Raw genomic sequence first — 20,094 nt, 5'->3', positions numbered from 1 at the left:
CAAATGAGCCTGTGCAGAGGCATCTTATATCCAAAGCAGGATAACAGTAGACCTAGCAGCAGCTGAAGTTACTGGGGAGCTGAAGAACTCAGAGCAACCATGGCTCGGCAAGAACATCTTCCAACCTGCCACCCATAGCATGTCATCAATTCCTCCTCTAGGTAGCCACTGTGGGGATCTTCACTGACACTGTCCCTAGAGACACCTAACCAGCTCACAGTGCCATGTGACTGAGATCAGACCTTCTCTGCACACCTTTCTGTTTATCTGATTTTACCCATGGACCCCAAACCTACACTTTCCATTCTCAATGATACCATTCTCACATTGCTGGGCAGATCTGCAGTGACATACTTGAGAAATAGGAGAGGGGGGGTTAATCTTATGGATTTACAGTAAGGTAAGATGAACAGAAAGTTTTCTGGACAGAATTCCCAAAGATGTAAGAGTACTTCTGAGGAAGGGGACAGTGGGAGGCATGTCAGGCAGGAACCCTTGTCATCTGCTGATACACAGTCCCATCCTACACACCCCCTCTGGCTTCTATCTGGGTAGCAGAGTCTATTCACACTTGCAGACTGTCCTAGTCAGAGTTACTATTACTGTCATGAAGCGCCATGAGCAAAGGCAACTTGGAGAGTAAAGGATATATTTCACTCACAGTTCCAAATCATCGTCAAAAGCTGTGAGAGTAAGAACAGAAGCAGGACAGGAGCCTGGAGGAAGGAGCTGATGCAGAGGCCATGGAGGGTGCTCCTTACTAGCTTGCTCCTTGTGGCTTACTCAACCTACTTTCTTACAGAACCCAGGACCACCAGCCCAGGGATGGCACCATCCACGATGGGATGGGCCCTCCTCCATCAATTGCTAATTAAGAAAATGCCTTTCAGTTGGCTCTTAAGGGGGCGTTTTCTCAATTGAGGTTCCTTCCTTTCAGATAGCTCCAGTTTGTATCAAGTTGACATAAAGCAGCTAGCACACAGGCCCTTTCCCCAGCCAGATACCAACAGCCTCCTGGGCTAAAGACATAAATGGTCTATCAATCAGTATTGGGGGAATCTGGGTCCTAAGGGGCATTTTAAAGAGTGGGAGGGACAGAGTCTAGAGTCCCCAAACTTGGCATTCCCTCCCTAACCACCATGCCAAGCTAGACATCAGGGAGGGCCCTGAGCCTGCAGTTGGGTACTCCAGTGAAGCTGGGCTAATCATCCATCTGTAAGCTCCGGGGCCTCCCTGATATATGGCTGGGCCTGGCGGTACATCTAGAGAAATCTTATTTTACCCAGGAGCATGGGTGTGTATCCCAAGGGCTAATGAGAAACATGCAAAGGGAAGATATTTTAGAATGTTCTTCTGGAACATGTGGGCACATCACCTTACATAGACAATACAGTATCTTACAGAAAGACCTTTGAAAGAGCTGAAACTGTATATAAAACAGAGAGCTGGGCTCTATCAGCCCACTGTATGAGGACAGAGCAATGGAGTGACCTAGAATACTAAGATGGGATACAGGAATAAAAGGATACACAGGGACAAGCCAGAGACTATCTCCTGTCTGGCAAGGTGTGCCTGTAGGGGTGGGTGATTAAGAGCATTTCCCATCTGAATTCCCAATTCTCTAGCCAAAGCTTACCACCATGCTAACAGTGAGGGCTACTTTCTAGTATGTCCTAGATAGGGCTGGGAGACCTGTATCCAGGGATACTTAGTTCCAAGACCCTGAACCTGCAGCAGAGAGCTCACAACACTCTGGTGGAGCCTGGGGTATGTGCTGGGAATTGTCCTCTGTTCATGCTAAAGAAATCGCTTTCCCGAGTGTACTTAACTCTGATCAAAACAAACACAATCTCCCACTGCCTCTCTAGGAGGGTGAGGGGCAGAAGGACTAGGAGGTCCAGATGAGGAACAGTGGAGATGCCTGCTCTGATATGTCCACAGATGCAACAGAGCTGATAGGCAGGCAGGCATTCTCTACTTTGTCCCTACCTAGTTCCAAGATCTGCATTTCAGCGCTTATTTGAGGGACAGACTCCTAGTTGATTACATACATAAAAATGCAAAAGAGAAACCCTCATCCCCAGTCTCTCTAAAGACATCTTCAGGTGAGGGGGCGGGCACCTTGCTCCGATGTCCACTCCCATCTAGGTTATTAACTACCCCAGCAGGAATAGGTTGGTTGACACCATAAAAAGCCATCAAGCAGGGCTCCCTATAGACAGCCCCACTCCCAAAGAAGAAACCAAGAGGGTCCCCGCGCCTGCCTGAGGTGGCTCCTGGGTAGACTCAACAAGTTCCAGGGGCCTCGCAGCGCCGCCTGCAGCTCAGAAACCCTAGGATGTGGCTGAGGAGCTCCGCGCACAGGCAGCAGCCAGCGGCTGCTTCCAGCACCTCCTCCTTCTCCTCCTCCTCCTCTTGCCCGCGATCCAGTTCTGGCTGGAGGGGCTCCTTCACGCGCTTGGCCCCCGCCCCACGCACGCGGCCTGGCCCGCCCCCGCCCCACCCCCGCCCCACGGGCCCCGGGGCTCCGCCCGCCTCGGTGGCAGGCGAGCGCACAGGCGACTGGCGCGCAGCTCCGGGTGCCCTCTCTTCAGTCCTCTGGCAGCTCGGCTCCATAGAGTAGCCGGGACCTGGAGCCTTGGCCAGGACTCCCCTCCCGCTCCCTCCCCGTCTCCGCCCCCTCCTCCCGGCCCCGGCTCCCGGATCTCGCCGAAGACAATTGCAGTAAATGAGGACATCTGAGGAGCACGGAGCCGGGTGGCTGTGGCTGGCTCCGCCGCGCCGCGATCGGGCGAGCGCGCGGGCGTCCCCAGAGCCGGCCGAGCCACTGCCTCCCCGTGCGCGTCGCTGAGCAGGAGCCGAAGGGACTCGAGCTGCGGCGCGGGGGCCGGCCGGGCCGGGCGGGCCGGGCCCGTGGCAGTGGAGGGGGCGGGCGGCGGACACGCAGCTGGCCAAGTCCCCGGAGCCGAGCCTCCTTCAGCGCGAGCCCGGCGATCCTTGCCTTGGATGCTCTGCCCCGAGTGCTCCGTGCCGTGCCAGGCTTGCCAGGGTCCGCGGCAAGACATGCCCGAGCCAGGCGCTGCACCGACCTCCACTTATCAGTAAGCAGCCAAAGGTAAGCGGAGCTCAGCATGTCCTCCTCCAGCACCACGAGCCCTCTGTACTTGACCATTGACAGATGGGCGCAGACCCTGGCTCTTGCGCACGCACTAGCCCCTAAACTGGCTTCGCCTGGGTCCGGGACAGCGGGTGTAGCCCAGTGTAGACCCGGTGGCCAGCAGCAGCGGGGGTGGGGGGCGAGGTTACGCAACTGCATCTGACAGGACCTAGTCGCCCAGGGGCATCTGGCAACTTTGGCTACAGTCTTGGAGGAGCGGGAATGTGATGTCTATTCTAGACAAACGCCACAGCCTTGTGAGCACAGGACATCCTTGGCCAGGCAGAACTGGGTGGGAGGGGGTGGGGGGCTCTGGGGACGACCATCTCCTTGAAACATTCGAGGTTTTGAAAGTATTATCCAAACTAAAGTGAACTGCCAAGTACAGTACAGCTGATTAACTTCAGGGAGATGGGGGGAATAAGTCTGAGCAGAGGGGCCCTGCCGCCTGCCGTTGAGCAAAGACTGAACAGAGAGAAGGCAAAAATGCCCACGTGAAATGTTGGTCTCTTCTCTTGGTTACTAGTATAGGCACCTTCTTTGAGCTAGGGTCTGTACCCGCTGAGCTTCTGGGTGCACATGCCTGACCTGTACAAGCGTGGGAAACCAACCGATGCTGCAGATCCTAGGGAGCTAGTGAGGGCAGGAAAGAGGAGTGAACCGGGGCCAGCCCCAAGCAGGGGCAGAGACTAGAGCCCAAAGTCAAGAAGAAGACTCTGCATCTTGCTTGTTCATGCTCAGGGTTCCAGGCTGGCGTCTCTGATGCTTGAAAAAGGAAAAAAAAAAAGAATCTCTCCCTGTGACCTCAACATTCTACTACCCTGAAAATATGCCACTAGGAGATGGAGCCAGTGATAAAGGGATGCCAGTGGGGGAGGAGAGGCACCCCTGGAGTAAATAAGGAAGAAAAACGGGTGCCTTCTACTCTCTGCAGATCAGGGCTCAGGTCCCTTCCTCTCTCTTGGTGCAGGCCCGGGGCTGGGGCTGCCCTGTTGGACTCATGAGCTAGAAGCAGTAGGAGAAGCAGTTTAATTTGACCTTGTCTGCTTGGGTGCTGAAATTCTGCCGAAGCATCCCGAGGTGAAACTGGCAAGAGTGGGAAGGAACTTTGGGCAAGCCCTGCCTTGGCTAAGAACCTACGAGATCATTTCAGAGCACCAAGGTAAGGGCTAGCACAGGGTTGAGGTCAGTAGCTTGAAGGTTTTCTCTTAGTAAATGACTTTGGGGGTGGGGGGGGTGTTACTTTTTCACAGCCTGATCAGGGCTTGATCAAGGTTACAGGGCTAGGGACCTGATTAAAAAATACCATTCAGATCATAAAAGCTGGATCACCCCCCAAGAGTAGTTCATAAATAAGAAGGATACATCCTTGTGAAGCTGCCGGGAAAGGCTGAACAGACAGTAATCATTGCACTCCGCAGAGGCGGAACATGCTGGGTTTTACTATTCATGGTGTGCTATTTCTTACACTCACATCCTGTTGAATGTTACTTTTCAAAGTTCATATTTATCTTTGCAATTTTTTTGTAAGCATGATTAGCAGACGTGCACAAAACGGCTCAAAGAGGAAAAAAAATGGAAGTCTTGCCATCTGCATACCTTTCCAGATATTGACTGTCCGTGTTAACTATATACGTGAGAGGATACTGCGATCCAGGATGGGTTTATCAGATTTGAATTTGGTAGGGAGGAAGCCTAGCGTAGCATAGCAGGATTTGGCATCAATTGTGTGGGCATCAATTGTGTGAGCTATGGAGTTTTTTTTTTGTTTTGTTTTGTTTTTAATCCATCTTTTCTTTAAAAAGGTGCTGATTCAATTTAAGTTTTATTAATCTGATGTAAAGACCTCTCTTTAAAGACAGGATGTCCTTGAGAAGCAAAGCATTGTCTTAAGATGACAACAGTTGCTGTGACTTTCTGTTTTATTATCGTGATTAAGACACTGGGGTTTTGACATAAATCAGGTCCATTATTCCATTGAGAAACATAACTAGTAGTTAAGAAGCAGGCTAAGGCAAGCACTAGAACGTTCCACATGAGCCTTCAGGAGGCTCAATGAAAATCCAGTCATCCTATTACCTCAGTTTACCATTGTGAGCTCCTATGCTGTCACAGTTATTTTGTCCCATGAAGAGGCAATTTTTGACTTTCGTTTTTTTCCCTTTGTAGATAAAAATTTAAGAGCTACATAAATAAAAGAAAGGCCTGTGTAAGACAGGCATGCATCTCCAAGGAAAAGCCCTACCAGTGGAGTTCACAGAAAATATAGATACCAGGCTATCCCGTGGGAGGCTAGGTACTTATCCACATTGCTAGATATTTGTATCCTCTGGCTTGCTCCATCGCATGGCCGCCTCACTGAGAGAGACAGCTACTGAACTCCCTTGTAGAAACACAGTACTTGTGTTGGCCAGGCTACTTCTCAGGCAATAAGGTTCAGAAATGATTGGAGTCATAGTGCCCTGAAACAGTTCTCAGGACAGGCCCTGCTGTAGAAGGGCAGTAATGGAGTCGCCAAAGGCCTTGATTCTAACACTCTGGTCCAACCCGCCGGACACCTAAGCTGATGCATGGCAGAGAAGCTATTAACAGATCATCTGGGGCACCACACCAATTATACAGAATGGAGGTGGCTCCTGTCCTCCAGGGAATGAAAGGCCATAAGGACTCCTAGACACAAGAAGGACTGTTTTCCACAGCTCCTTCGAAAATGTGACAGCTGCGTTCATCACCCTGGACCCTTGGTAACGCCAGAGACCTTCGTTCTCCAACCCAAAATTAGCTGACATAATTTATGATGTGGAACCTTCATATTTGATTTTAATATTTGATGGCATTATGGAATGGCTTCTATATTTTAAAGCAAAATTTAATATGATTGGTACAACATGACAACATACCTATCTCCATGAAGTTCCAAGATGTCTGGAGAAGCCTTTATCCAAACTTAAATTAATCTAACTTTATGTAAATACAGTAAAATATCATGACCTTTAATCAATTCGCTTAAAATGTTTATCTTATACCTTGAGGACAGAATACAGATTTGTATGAGTTACAGATTTGTATGGCTCTGGCAAATTCACATAAACAAGCTGTTTGGATGATGTCGCATACTACAGTATAGAGGGTTTAGGTTTGAACCTCTCCACCATGCCTGGGGATGTAACTATTTCAGTCCCTGAAGGCAGAAGCCAGGGAGGTGTCTCCAGGCAACCAAGATCCTGGCCTCAGATTAAGAAACAGCAGAATGTCAGAGGTCTTGTGGTCCTCGGTCACCTGGATCCTAAGTCATAAAGATATTCGGCTTGAACTGGAGACTCAGTTCAAGCTAGGCATGGGAGAAACATGAACTTGAATATAAGGAAAGTAGAATTAGGAGACAAAGAAAGAGTTGTGTTTCTAAATCACTCTGTAAACCTCTTGGAGATTATGCTGCTTCACAGGGATTTGGGGAGAATTCTCTCCGCAGTAATCATTTGGATATTGCTTTTGCGGCGTATGAAGCTAATAGTTTAAAGCACTGCATATTCATAGATATGTCCAGTGGCCACATCATCCTGGGATTAGGAAGACTGAGAGAGAAGCTTATCCGAGCAGAGTGGACATTCCCATAAGTTCCACTATTTTAACAATTGAAGAAACAACAAGAAACAGTGATGTTAACAGTATGTCAGAGGGCTCCTTCAAGTTTACATTGGAATTACTATGGAAAATTCCAGTTTGCTCTTGATAATCTAGCCTAGGGCAAAAAAAAAAAAAAAAATGAAAGCAGCAAACTGTGGACTAAGAGGGGTGGGAGAGAAAGCTTCGGAATGCCCAACACATCACAAACAGCCTTGCAAATGAAGGTTGATTTCTCTCCACTTCAGTAACCCAGAGAAGCAACAGGGCAGGCTGATGCTGTGGCCTTTCTGTCAGCTGCTGGTAGAAGAAACTCTTTGAGGAACAGCAGACCCATGGCCAACTTTGTGTGTTCAAGTCTGTGTCATCAAGTGACATGGATCCCTTACACATTGTTCTTGGGCAGTATCCTAAAATGCTCAACTGTCACATTTTAAAATCCCTTTCACCTGTTTTCAGCAGTTAGATTCTAGACAGCTGGTAAAATCGGCAGTTCACTCCCTGAGATCTGCTTATTTTTCTAGTGTTTTTAGCAATTTTGGAAATTGACTGGAACTCTAAAGATCAGGCTCTTAGAAAGGGGTGGACATAGGCAAGGTAGACAGATAAGCAGATGGCAGACAGGACCAAGGAGGAAGAGATTTTTCAAGACTGAAGCAAAGGTGTACAAGGAAATTGTGTCCAGCAGAAAGAGGAGAGGTGACTAGGATATGGCAAACACATCTCCACTCACAAGAGAGAATCAGAGTAGGAGGCTGCAGCGTGAGTGAGGGACACCTAGGTTGACTTCAAGGGTCAGGGTGTGGTGTGAGAGAATGTTGAGTCCAACATACAGATACCCAGGGCTCCAGCCCAGTGGTGCTGCACGGAGAAGAAGAGACACCAAGAATGACAGACAAGAATGAGAAGTGACATTTGTCAAAGGTTTGGGTTTCAGCATCACAGGTTGAAGCCACTTTGAGAAAGAACCAGAAAGGACAAGGTGGGACTCATGGGATGCTTGCAACAAGAATGTATGCTAGGAGAAGATGAAGTGTTGATATCCAGACAGAAGCCAGAGAAAAGGAACCAGAGCCCAGCTGAGAAGGTAGGATAGGTGAGAATTGACTAGGGCAAATGGTGTCCTGGTAGCACTGAGGCTGCATAGAGAGGCAGGCAGCTATGACAGCTTCAACAGTGGAATCCTTGCAACAGAGCACCTGATAGAGGACAGATTAACATTCGACCCAGGGGGGAGTACTTCTAATGGAAACTTAAGGTTGGGAGCCAGTGGGGTTTGGGGGAGGGGACCCATGAGGATTACCTGGAATATGAGTCTGAGTATTCAGCTGGAAATACTACTTGAAAGGGGAAGGAGGTTGTTTGTTTGTTTGAAGTCACTTCTTCTAACCTAAGCATCAAGAATGCTTTCAAAGAGGGAAGAAAGGAGGGGATGGACCCTGTGACTCACAACTCAAAGAGATCCTTAAAGGAAGAAACACTGTACTACCAAGTAACAGGTGCTCAATGAATATTTAATGAGGCCATTAACAGTAAACCTAGTCAGTAACTTTGCTGGAAATCCAGGAAATCCTGGCTGGAGCAACTCTTCTTGTCTTTTTTTTTTTTTTTCTAAGAGAATGAGGAAACATCATGATAAAGGGTGATAAAAGGAAAGACAATTGGTCCTTAAGTCTAACCATGCCTTGTTTAGAAAAGAAGGAAATAGAGAACCAAGGGGCTGGGTTTCCTCTGCCCAAATCACAATCAGGATCTTTTTTGTTAAAAAAAATTCACTTGGGTAGAGACTGAGTTTTTAAAGGAAGAATGCCTTTGAACTAACTAACCTTGAGAAATAAACCTGGGGAAGAGAGAACACAACTCCCTGCCTTCATGTAGATGAAAACTTCCATACCCAAGAGCTGACACTCCTAATCCAAGGGAATTTTTGTTAGAGTTCTACCACTTCGAGAGTTCACTGGGCCAGGCTGAGATACCCAGTGTCTGCATCAGTACCAGAAACCTCGCATCTCAGTCTGACATTGTGACACCAACTTCCTTTTTCTCTAAGGCAGACCCATGGATTTATCACTCTGGTTTTAAAAGTCTGTAGAAGGTGGTCCATATAGATCCCTTCCTCTCACCCCTATCTTCCGCCTTGAAACCACGCAACACAAATGGCTACGTTCCACTGATGATGAACTGAAGATTTCCACAGCTTCAACCCCATATCCAGGATTTAGTACCCCAAAGAGTTGCTGGCATGCTGCATGTGGAAGCATGGAGAGCTGGGAACTTGGAGGCTACCAGCTTCTTATTTAAGCCCTCGCTTCCATTTCACTTTGTGAGACCATTTAGGAGCACAGTGATATGAGTTCTCCCAGCCAGTTTCATATGTGGCTGTTTGAATAGTGGTTGTTGGTTCAGTGACTTCACTAAAATAATTTGTGCCTTCATTTAACTCATTTTAGTTCTGGTATTTGCATGCCCCTTCACATGTATTACATTAACTCTCCTCTGAGTGCATCTCCACTTACTGTGTCTATCAGAATCACTGATGTGGCAAATTTATCCAGGGTTATGCAGAGTGATGACGTCACTGAATCTGTGTAAATGTGACCCAGTCTTACTCGGCAGGGTTGACACCTCATAGGGTGTGATCAAGTGCTAACACAGACACACACATTAATAATAAATTAAAAAATTAAAATAAAACAATGAAGTAGAAGACATCAAGGCACTAGGGAAGAAAAATAACAAAAGGCACAAGCTAGTGAGTGCTGTATCTTCACAACTTCACGATCAGAATGATTTGAGGAAGCCAAGAACAATGGTGCACTAAGAATTTTCAGGCAAGTGGATCTCTGTGAGTTCAAGACCAGCCTTGTCAATCAAAGCAAATTCCAGGACAGCCAAAGCTATATAATGAGATCTTGCCACAAAAACAAAGAGCAAAACAAAATCCAGCTTATATATAATGGTCAGAAGAGTTTAAAAATACATAATATCTTCCAGTCTCCATCCTCTAGACACTGATTTACCAGGCTAGGTGGGAACTCAATATATGGTCTCATTTTTCTTTTCTAACACTTACCTCCTAACCCACAGTGTGCCATTGCCGAGAGCAAGCCCAGGCTTCAGCACTCAAGGAAAAGGCATGCTTTTTTTCCTTTTGCAGGAGGACAGCCTTCATTAGCTTTTCCTCTCTTGCCAAGGCAGACTACTTGCTTTAAACACACATACTACACACACAGATGTCTATCTCATCAATACTCAGGTCTCCTCCAAAGTTTCAAGAAAGGCAACAGGGAAGGAGCAGGGTCCCTGAAGGACTGGGTGAGATCTCCTGCATCCCTATGTCTGCAGGGAGACCTCACAAACTCCTGCTACCACCAGTCCTGCTCACTTCCTGCCTTGTGCTCATGGACCACACAATCTTACTCTATTGTTCTCTCCCTTCTTGCCATGATCTTTGTAAAAAACCATGGAGGTCTGAAATGGAGGCAAACTCGGGACTATCATCTTGGTCTGCCTACTAGACCGACACTTGAGCTATCTGTATGTGGAGAGCTATATACCCCAGTTGCCTGCCTGACCTGGGCTCTGCTCCTTAATCAAGTGTCAAGTTCCATTTTGGGTGGAGAAAGGGTTGCTACAAATCTAATCAAGCTGACAAAAACCTGACAGTGGGGCTCAAGGCTACCCAAGCTCTCTGTACCTTCCTCAAGTGCAAAGCAACCAAGATATCTCATAGTTCAACGCCCCATCATTACTGAGTGTTCCTTCCTCTGTCAGGATGTGCCTGTCTCTGTCCACTGGTCTGCCTTTCCACTTCTTACTCTTTGTCCTTCTTTTTAGGCCTGCCATCCCCACATTCATCTTAGTATATAATGGCAGAGGAGAATTATATAGTCCTAAGGACTCATGGTACTTAGTGAATAAAAGTGTACATCCACCGGTCACATTCAGGGTATGGAAAATGAATGTGATTTTATCCAGACCTTGATTTGCCTCTGGGTACCAAGGTCCACTGTTGTGTTTTGGACCCTACAATGCTGTTTGCCCCTCAAAGGCCAACAATACCTTCTCTATAGCTTGTTAAAGCTCAGGATTACAAAAGATGCTATGCTCTGAAATTTGTGTATGAGTCGGAGCCATTGAGATGTGTGGATTAAATTCTTAATTTATTGGGTAACTACTACATAAGAGAAATCATTGGGGACAAAAAAAATCTACTGATAGCAAGTCAAATGTCTGTGAGGAATATGTCACCAAGTCCCTGCTATGCATCACAATTAAAACAGAAAATGTGCCCCAATAGTACGGTCATCTCCTTATTCTTGTGAGTATGCATACCATCTCTTTCTCTTGCATCAGTGGGGGCGGAGGGAGGTTGCATAACTCCAGGTAGTGGTTTCTTCAAACTTAATGAAAACTTGTTCTTTCTCTTATTCCTGCCCAAGCTTTATTATACAGCCAAGATTCCCTTGGGAATGCAGACAGAATCCTTGGAAATCACTAATATTGCACACTCATCCTACAGCTCCTTGACCAGATCATGGAAAGGGCCTCTGCTCCAGAGATGATGTATATGTATATTCAAATCAGTCAGCAAGTATTGAAGAATGGCAGGGCACAGGGCAGGGACATCAGACATCGTTTACTGGGGCTTTGCCCAGAAACTTAGGTTTAGGAGAAAGCACATTAGGCTGCCTCCTGAATGCTTTCAAGTGCAATTGCCCAAAACCCCATGAACACTCAGCAACTAGTCCCTAGTACCTCAGGGATAACACAGGGCTGAGGAGTATGTCTCATTGTTTTACAAGTACCAAGCACCCAGCATGGTGCCTGGTTACCTGGGACATGCAGATACCTGAAACAGCCAGAAGCAAGACAAGGTCTATGCCATCTAAAAGCAATGAACCTTGAGTGGTAGATGAGGCACAGTCCTGGAAAGTGAGCTAAGGGAAGGAAAAGTGCACAGCAGGGATGACCACAGCGTGTTTGTTCCCTGGATGGTGTAGGAATGTTAGAATGAGATTCTTGACAAGATATAGGAGGAACAGGGTAGGAAAGATTAAAGAAGGCTCTAAAGAAAACAAGACTTGCTGATCGACTGGACTTTGCTGAGAAAGATAGGCAGGTTTCCTTAGAGCCTCCAAGGACAGAGATGGGACATAAGAATGGAAAGTAGGCTTTGGGAAAGGGTCAAAGCCTAAGATGAGGAGGGGAATGGTATGGAAAGGAAGTCAACTGAATAAGCAGTTGCATAGAAACATAGATATTTAGTAGGAGGTAATTTTTCCATAGGGAGCATTGAGTTGAAGTGATCATACTGTTAGCAGCACAGATTGCTGGATGATGGTGCAGCAATCCAAGTAGGAGATGGGGCTTTGGACCTCTGCAAGCTAGACCAGAGGCTGCCTTAGTCCAAGTTCAGCTGAGGTAAGCATGGCAGCTGAGTTTCTACATTGAAGATGGACCACACTCACCACCTGTAAAGAAGCACCACAGGGCCTGCCCAGGGCTGCAGAGACACTGGTAAGGTCGATGCCCACAAGGGATATACCTTCAGTCTGGAAGACTGTGAGAGGGATGCCTCCACTATCATGTTGTAAAGTAGTAGCTGGGTTTTTAATATGAATTAAAAAAATGAAGTTAACTGCTGGTCAAGAAAGGAAATGAAGATCCAGCTAGCCTGTATAGACTAGAAAAGAAAGTAGAACCAGGATTCATGACAGATGGGATTTGTTTTAATAAAAAAAAAAAAAAAAATTAAGACAACTATTGAGGTAGCACAGTCTAAAAAGTGTTCTCTATTTTCAATTTCTCTATTCTCTCTCCCCCCACTGCCAGACATGATACTTTCCTTTTCTATTTGTTTGTTTGCTTGAGAGAGTGTTTCTCCTTGTAACCTAGGCTGTCTTAGAATTCGAGAGATCCCCCTGCCTCTGACTCCCCAGTGACAACATGCCCAGCTTGCACTAATATTCTTAACACTGAAACTTTGCCCTTTGCAGACCTGCAGTGTAAACCTGTCAGTCATTCCGGTCAGAGTATTCCTTCAGTTTTCCATATTCCAAGCAGTTAACTATGTATACTTTCTCTGCCTAATTTAAAATTTGGTGTGTGTGTGTGTGTGTGTGTGTGTGTGTGAGCATGCACATGCATGTGTGTTTCTGGGATCAGCTATACATACAAGTATAAGCAAGCATCCAAATGTACGCATGGTAACGAAAGAGGTCATCCTCAGGCCCATCCACCTTGTTTTCTGAGATGTGGTTTCTAACTGGCCTGGAAGTCATCTATTAGGATAGGCAGTCCCTGTGCCCACTTGGTTCCACTTCCCTGGTGCTGGGATTAGAAACCCACACAGCACTTCTGGGTTTTCACATTTGTTGTAAGGATCAAACTCAGGCCCTTGAAAGCACTTTAGCAGCTGAGCCATCTCCCCAGCCTTTAAGTCTTGTTTAAACAATCTCCAGGGCAGTGAGTAATTTCGGAGGTCACCCTCCCATGCCATCAGCTTCAGAGGAAAGAAAAAGGCTCCCCTGCTTTATATTGTAAATTATGCCAGATTAAAGCACCCCCTATCATTTGTAGCCTACAAGCCAGAAGGCCTTCAGAATTCAAATCAGGATATCTTACCACCTTAGACCTTGGTCAACAAAAACTATGAGGGCTGGCTAGGTCTTACACACATACTAGCTCTGTACAGCCAACGGACCATCCACACGCATTCCTGGGGCAGGACATTTTCTCTGCATTCAGCAATCAGCTTATAAATAGAAGCCGATTATAAGAAGCACTCATGGCTCTTTCTTCTTGGCTTAGCTGCCGCCACTGTGAACCCAGAACTATTCAGCACCCTGGCCAAACCAAGGAGAATACAGGAGAATACAGACGTGGAGAGGTGGGGATCCTTTTGAGGCTCAGAGATAGAGGCCTGTGTGGACTTGCCAGAAAGACAGATTCTATCTTCAATTCTAAATGACTTCTCTTGTATGTGATGGTTACTTCTGCAAGGAAGTCCTGCCCTGCATGTCCCCGTATGCTGTCCTGAGGTGACAGTGAAATGGAGCAGAGAAGCTTCTGCTCACAAGAGGCACTTTGAAGCAAAGGAAGGAAAAGTCTGTATTCTGGCCTGAAGTTCAGATAAATCATGAGTGAAAACATGTTAAATGAGTTAAAATGTGCACTGGGAGGAGGGTTTGAAGGGTAAAGCACACATGTGTAGCACACCATGGAAGATCTGAGTGTGGATCCCCTGCTCCCGTGTGTTTTATTTTAGGTGTGGCAGTACATGTCTGTAAGTCAAGCCCTATTTAAGATGAGGCAGGCAGATCTGGGTCTTGCTGGCCAGCCAATAGAGACTCAGTGAGAAGTCCTGTCTAGGAAAAAATAAGGTAGAATAAAAACTTAGAGAACATTCGAATATCAACCTTTGCCCTCCACACAGGCCCATGCAATGACAACACACACAGGTGCACATGTACACACACACACACACACACACACACACACACACACCCCTTCAAAAAAGTTTGGATTCAATACAATTAAAGGCAATGGACTCTCCAAGTCAATCCCCTGTACAATCGCACCTTATTATTATTTATTTTTTGTTTTGTTTTGTTTTGTTTTTCAGACAGGGTTTCTCTGTATAGCCCTGGCTATCCTGGAGCTCACTCTATAGACCTGGCTGGCCTCGAACTCAGAAATCCGCCTGCCTCTGCCTCCCAAGTGCTGGGATTAAAGGCATGTGCCACCACTGCCCAGCACTCACACCAATTTTTATGAGAAGAAGAAACCCATAAGATCTAAGAAAGGGAGGCCACCTCTTTCCAACTGCAGCAGCTTTTACAAACTCCAACCTCCGAGGAGCTCCAGGTGGCTGATGAGATCTTCATTATCTGGAGCCTACACAGGGAAAGTAGGGTGCGTGCTGTAACAGTGAACTTTGCCCACAAGCAGCATTCAGAACAACCACCTAACATCTCGACTTCTCTGGATCTGGCATGCCCATGGGGGAGGTCCAAAACCAGGAAGATGGGTTCCTTTTCCAAAGCTGATTGAACCTGGGTTGCAGAGTCAGAACCTGGTCAACCGAACTCTTTGGCCACTACTGATTGCCAAGCTGGCTGTTGCAAATGCAGTGGGAGCAGTGTAGGGTGGGATGTTTTTCACTGATCAACATAACACCCCATTTGGAGAAGGCAGGGTTCCCAGCTGATTTTTCACAAACATCATACAATTCTGCTGATACCTTAATACTAACTCAGATTCTGTTTGGATCATGGGGAAGAACTTGATAGAACTTAAGCAAAGAGGAACGCTTCTTCTAAGGAGGTGGGGGGAGAGCGGAGCGGATAAGCTGTTCTTTAGCACAGTTCTCAATCTCCCTAATGCTGTGGCCCTTTAATATAAACTGTATTAAACTCATGTGGTGATGATCCCCAAACATGAAATTAATTTTGCTACTGTTATGAATCATGTTCTTTAGGTGACCCCTGTAAAAGGGTCATTTGACCCCTGAAAGGGGTTGTGACCCACAGGTTGAAAACCACTGTTCCAAAGCCTCCATACCAAGTGTCCATGCCTAGATGAGATATACAACTCATGCCTTTCTGCCCACTCCCTGTGGACAGGACAGTGTGTGAGTATGCCAGCAATGGTTCATACAGTAGGTCTGTATTCCAGGGACACAGATAAGAACAGATCAGAGTCCCAATTCAGATAATCTGCTCAAAGCCTGCCTTTTATCAAAAACAAAAAACAAACCCTACCCCCAGTGTTAAACGAGAAAGCCATCAGTTCATAATGGCCCAGGTTACCTTTGAATATTCTATTCAGTAAGAGAGGTAGCGAAAGTGTTTGGCTGGCTTATGGCTTGCCTTGTATGTCCAGTGCACTGGGATCAATTCCCAGCATCACATGAACTAGGTATAATAGCATATTCCTATAATCCCAGCACCAGAGAAGCGATTCAAAGTTATGCTAAGATACATATAGCAAATTCAAAGCCAGCCTGGGAAGTGAGGGAGAAAGGGAGAGAGGAAGGTAGGAAGGGAGGGAAGGAAGGACAGAGGGACAGAGGGAAGGATGGAGGGACAGACACACACAGAGATACAGAGTGGGGAGGGGAAAGGGAACAAAAAGAACAGAAGCTGGATGTGTCTTCCCTGATTTCCTCCCACAAGCCAGGTTGCTGTCCCTGACACAGCCCTCTCCCTTAACTGTCCGCCCTAGAAAGGCATCTGGATGTACTTAAAGTCATCCCTTTTCACTCAAAGCTGTGGCCTCTGAGGAGGGAATGACCGTCTGGGGAAAAAAAAGCATCTCCATGTGTTACATTAAACTAGCCCATATGCCGAGACATAGTCCAGCACCTATTCAGCTATCTCTGCCTCAAGGAAAGAGAGGTTCAGGACTGTAGACCGGGTTTCCACATTGAAGCTTTCCCTGCACAGAGGAGTCCCTGGAGTGAGAGAGAGCCTACCTCCCTTCCCCACTGGGAAGATCCATGTTAAAGAACAGCTTATCCACTTCTCCTTTCCCCCACTCCTAGGAGCCTAATGCACAGGCGTTCCCATAGCATATGGAATAAAATGTTGACCCAATTAATCTTGAACTGCAGCCAGCATCTCTGGCTCCAAGGTGCCTCAACCGCAAGAGAACCACTGGGAAGCCAGCACTGTGCTGTAGTTCCTCTCTACACTCATGGGATGGCGTGCTGGCTTTTAGGCTATAGATAGTGATGGAAGACCCCAAGGCAGGAACTTTCCCCACAGTTCCACCTGTCAGAGGACCAATCAAGGCACACATACCATATTACAGGCACATATATGAATCCTGGGAAGTATGAGACATTTGGCGGTGGCAGAATAGAAGCAAGTCTTTCCCATCAGCTGATGAAACCCCAGACTTCCTGGAGACTCTAATCACAGACCTCAGGGCAAATCAATTTGATTATAAATTCAAACCAGTGGCAATTTTCTTCTTTGTAGTAATGAATACTGGCATGGTCTCTTAATTCTCGCAAGCCATGTGAGCATGTCTGTACATACAAGTACTTAAGTGGTGGGTACACAACTGGACATACAAGCATACACACATACTATTATAACACTATTGAAATTCAGCTCTCTATCAATGAGATCAAAGAATCCTTTTGGGGAGTTTCTCTGAGAGGGCTTACACTTACAAAGGCTTGCTGACAGGATGCTTAAGTGGAACAGTATGGTGGCAGCACTGTGCACCTCTCCACTGTCACCCTCAAATCAACATGAGAAAGACACTCTCCCTAAAGGCAATGTTTTAGTACAATTGCAACCACTATGTTTTGTTTCTACCCAGCAAAACTTAGAAGGCCATTTTCTTTCACTTAGCATCCGCTCCTGTTTTGTGGAAATATTAAACCATCCTTATACTTATTATTTTAATGGTCACAGCGAGTGAGCATACACCATCATTTACTTGACTATTTACCTATTGTTAGGCTGTTAGTAACTTCCCTTTCTCATTCCTTCAAATTGAACTGAATATTTTTTTAAATCTATGCTATTAATTGAAAACAGTACAGAGACGGATGACATGGCACTGCTAATCTAAAGCTACAGGGTTTATATATTTACAACTCATATTTGATTATGAAATTTAATTTGGGAGAGTAATTAAGGCATTTGTATTCTACAGAACTCCCCGGCATCTAGATCTGCCTGAGCTAGGCAGGCCCAACCATGACTTGCCACTTTCCAAAGCATTTCCCCATGAAATCCAATATAGGCTATGGATTTCCATTGTTCTACAGATAAAGAGATTCACCCAAAGGAGTAAAACCTCTAGCTCTATGGGGTAACTTACCCAAGGAAGTCATTTTATAAACACTATTCAAGTCTGACAGTCGATTCAAACTTCAGAGCAACCCTAAGTTTGTACACCAATGACAGGCATGTTCTAGGACCACTGGAGGTCTTCATGACTCACACGTGATACAGAATGTTGGAATACCAGGAGAGTGACTCATTCATGTTTCAGATGCCCGATGTTTTATTATTGTTATTGCTACTGCTGATATTAAGAAAGGGCCTTGTTAAGTATCACCAAGCTAGCCCAGAAGTTATAGACCAGGCTGGTCTTAAACTTGTAGTCATCCTCCTGTCTCTTGCATGCTGGAGTTGCAGGGACATGCTACCATGCCTGGCTGAGCTTTTGGAGTCCACCATGGGTCATGTCAAGTGACAAATTTTTCTGCTTAGGGTATTTCTTCAGTGAATGTTATTCAAAGGGACTCAAGGTGCAGACTACCAGAAGATGTGCCCTTCAGAGTCTCAACTTTTTCTTTGGTTTGTTTGTTTGTTTTGGTTTTTCGAGACAGGGTTTCTCTGTATAGCCCTGGCTGTCCTGGAACTCACTCTGTAGACCAGGCTGGCCTCCAATTTAGAAATCTGCCTGTCTCTGCCTCCTAAGTGCAGGGATTAAAGGCGTGTGCCACCACTGCCCAGCTCAGAGTCTCAACTTATAGTCCCAGCCTAGCAATGGAGCATCGCCAGCAGGCAAGGGTATCCTGAGGGTCAAATGAGAAGATGGGAGGGAAAGGAACAGATACAGGAACAGGCACAAGCTGCCATTTGTTAGCACAAAGAATTGTACGTGTGGGGTCTAGACTCTAGAAAGATGGCTCAGCAATGAAGCATATGTACTGATGTTGCAGATGACCCAAGCTTGAATCTCAGTCTCTATGACAGGCAGCTCCCAAAGTCCTCTAACTCTTGTTCCAGGGGCTTCCAATGCCTCTAACCTTTTTGAGCATCTCTACTCAATTACAAATACATGTAGTTTAAAAAGACAAAATAAATAAAATCTCCAAACATGCCCAGCAAGCACAAGGCTCTAAGGTCAACCCCTAAGACTGTCCTCAAAAAAGAAAGGACTTACTTATTAGTTATCACTGCTTTCACTAATAGGGGAATTGTGTTTTACATACTTAGCAACTCTGTAAAGCATGAACAACCAAGAGTTTTGTTTTTTACTATTTTGCTTTTATCACCAGCAATTAATTCCTCTGATTTGTTTTATGAGTCTGATGGTCGGGTCTAGCACTCAGCAAACCAGTGGAGTGATGTAAGAAAATTATTTCAGTTCAGTTCCTGGCAAATCCTGATGATGAATAGTGAGGCAGGACAAACCTACTCAGACACACATTTTTCAGGACTGGCAGGGAAAAGGCTGAAAAATTACTAGTAAATTGCTTTTTGTAAAAATGCTCTCTCTTTCAAATTTCCCCTAGTCTGAAGGTCTCCTTCAGAATGATGGCACAATACATTCTGACACACCTAGATGGCAACAGAGCCAAAGAACAGACGCAGAAAACAATGAGGGTTAGGATTTAATTTTCTTATTAAGTCCCCAGTTTCCAATACTCTTGCCCACATCAACTTCTTTTGAGTATGTGCCTCTTACCCACTGGGATAAGTGTCCCTGAAAGATAGCTATTATCTGCGCTGGCAGGCTTGCCCTGCCCCACCCTCCAGACATAATCCCCTCCTCCAATATATGAGCTTTGAAATTAATGTTATCATGTCTCTGGTCCATTCTATTCCTATTCCTCCTCTCTAAAACTGTCCCAAAGGCTGAGTTTCAGATGACAGAGGCCCGCAGATATCTCCAGCACCTACTTGAAATCCTTGATCCTGAGGACATAACTCTGGGACAGTAGCACAGAAGCCCTGGTTGGAAAGGCTAATGCAGGGTTGTCATGGCGGTGAAGTTCACTTGGCGACATTGCTGGTTGTCACACCGGGAGGAAGACATGCTTCTCTTCTGTTTGGTAGAAGCCAGGGCTGCTGCTGGCTGAGGCCGCTGAGAGTTCTGCACTGTGTAGAGCCCTTCCAGCATTAGCAGGTCATCTGCCTGACGGAATCCTAGAGCAGCCGCTGAGTAACCCTGGTCTATAGAACCAGAGGCTGCAGAGATGACTTTAGGCTATCTCCAAACGTAATTACCCATTAGTTTTCAGCATTATTATGAAGAATTGGTCATTGGATTTGCCTCTGAGTCTTCCATGCTGTAAACATCAGTGGGGTCTTGTAAGGTGGCAAAGACCAGTGTAGCAGACATAGAACCCACTGCAGTAAAGGCCTAAGTCATGTAATACCCCTAAGTCACAGGCTTGGGTTCTCTCTCTTCCTCTCCCTCAGCAAGCCACTATGCCTACTGGACTGGAGTACCGGCTAAGGATTAAAGACTGGAGAGGCACTGGACCTGTATGTTGGATAAACAGGTCTGTTAGAAACAGTGTGAACTCAGCGTTTGGTGGGACAGGGCCTCCCTGG

The 20,094-nt window shown here is 46.2% G+C and overlaps 2 protein-coding genes across 3 annotated transcripts in view; one reads left to right on the top strand and one right to left on the bottom strand.

Annotated features, from left to right (window-relative positions):
* Positions 1 to 20,094, bottom strand: part of Dock1 (dedicator of cytokinesis 1) — a 506,850-nt gene that overhangs the window by 226,433 nt on the left and 260,323 nt on the right. The window lies entirely within an intron of this gene.
* Insyn2a (inhibitory synaptic factor 2A) overlaps positions 2,349 to 20,094 on the top strand; it is a 55,326-nt gene continuing 37,580 nt past the window's right edge. Inside the window, exon 1 of the mRNA XM_031388639.1 lies at positions 2,349 to 3,115. The gene's annotated coding sequence lies outside the window, so the exon portion shown is untranslated. The remainder of the gene's footprint in view (positions 3,116 to 20,094) is intronic.

Source organism: Mastomys coucha, unplaced genomic scaffold (genome assembly GCF_008632895.1).
Source record: "Mastomys coucha isolate ucsf_1 unplaced genomic scaffold, UCSF_Mcou_1 pScaffold21, whole genome shotgun sequence".
Taxonomy (NCBI): Eukaryota; Metazoa; Chordata; class Mammalia; order Rodentia; family Muridae; genus Mastomys; species Mastomys coucha.
This window is presented reverse-complemented; position numbering and strand designations above follow the sequence as displayed.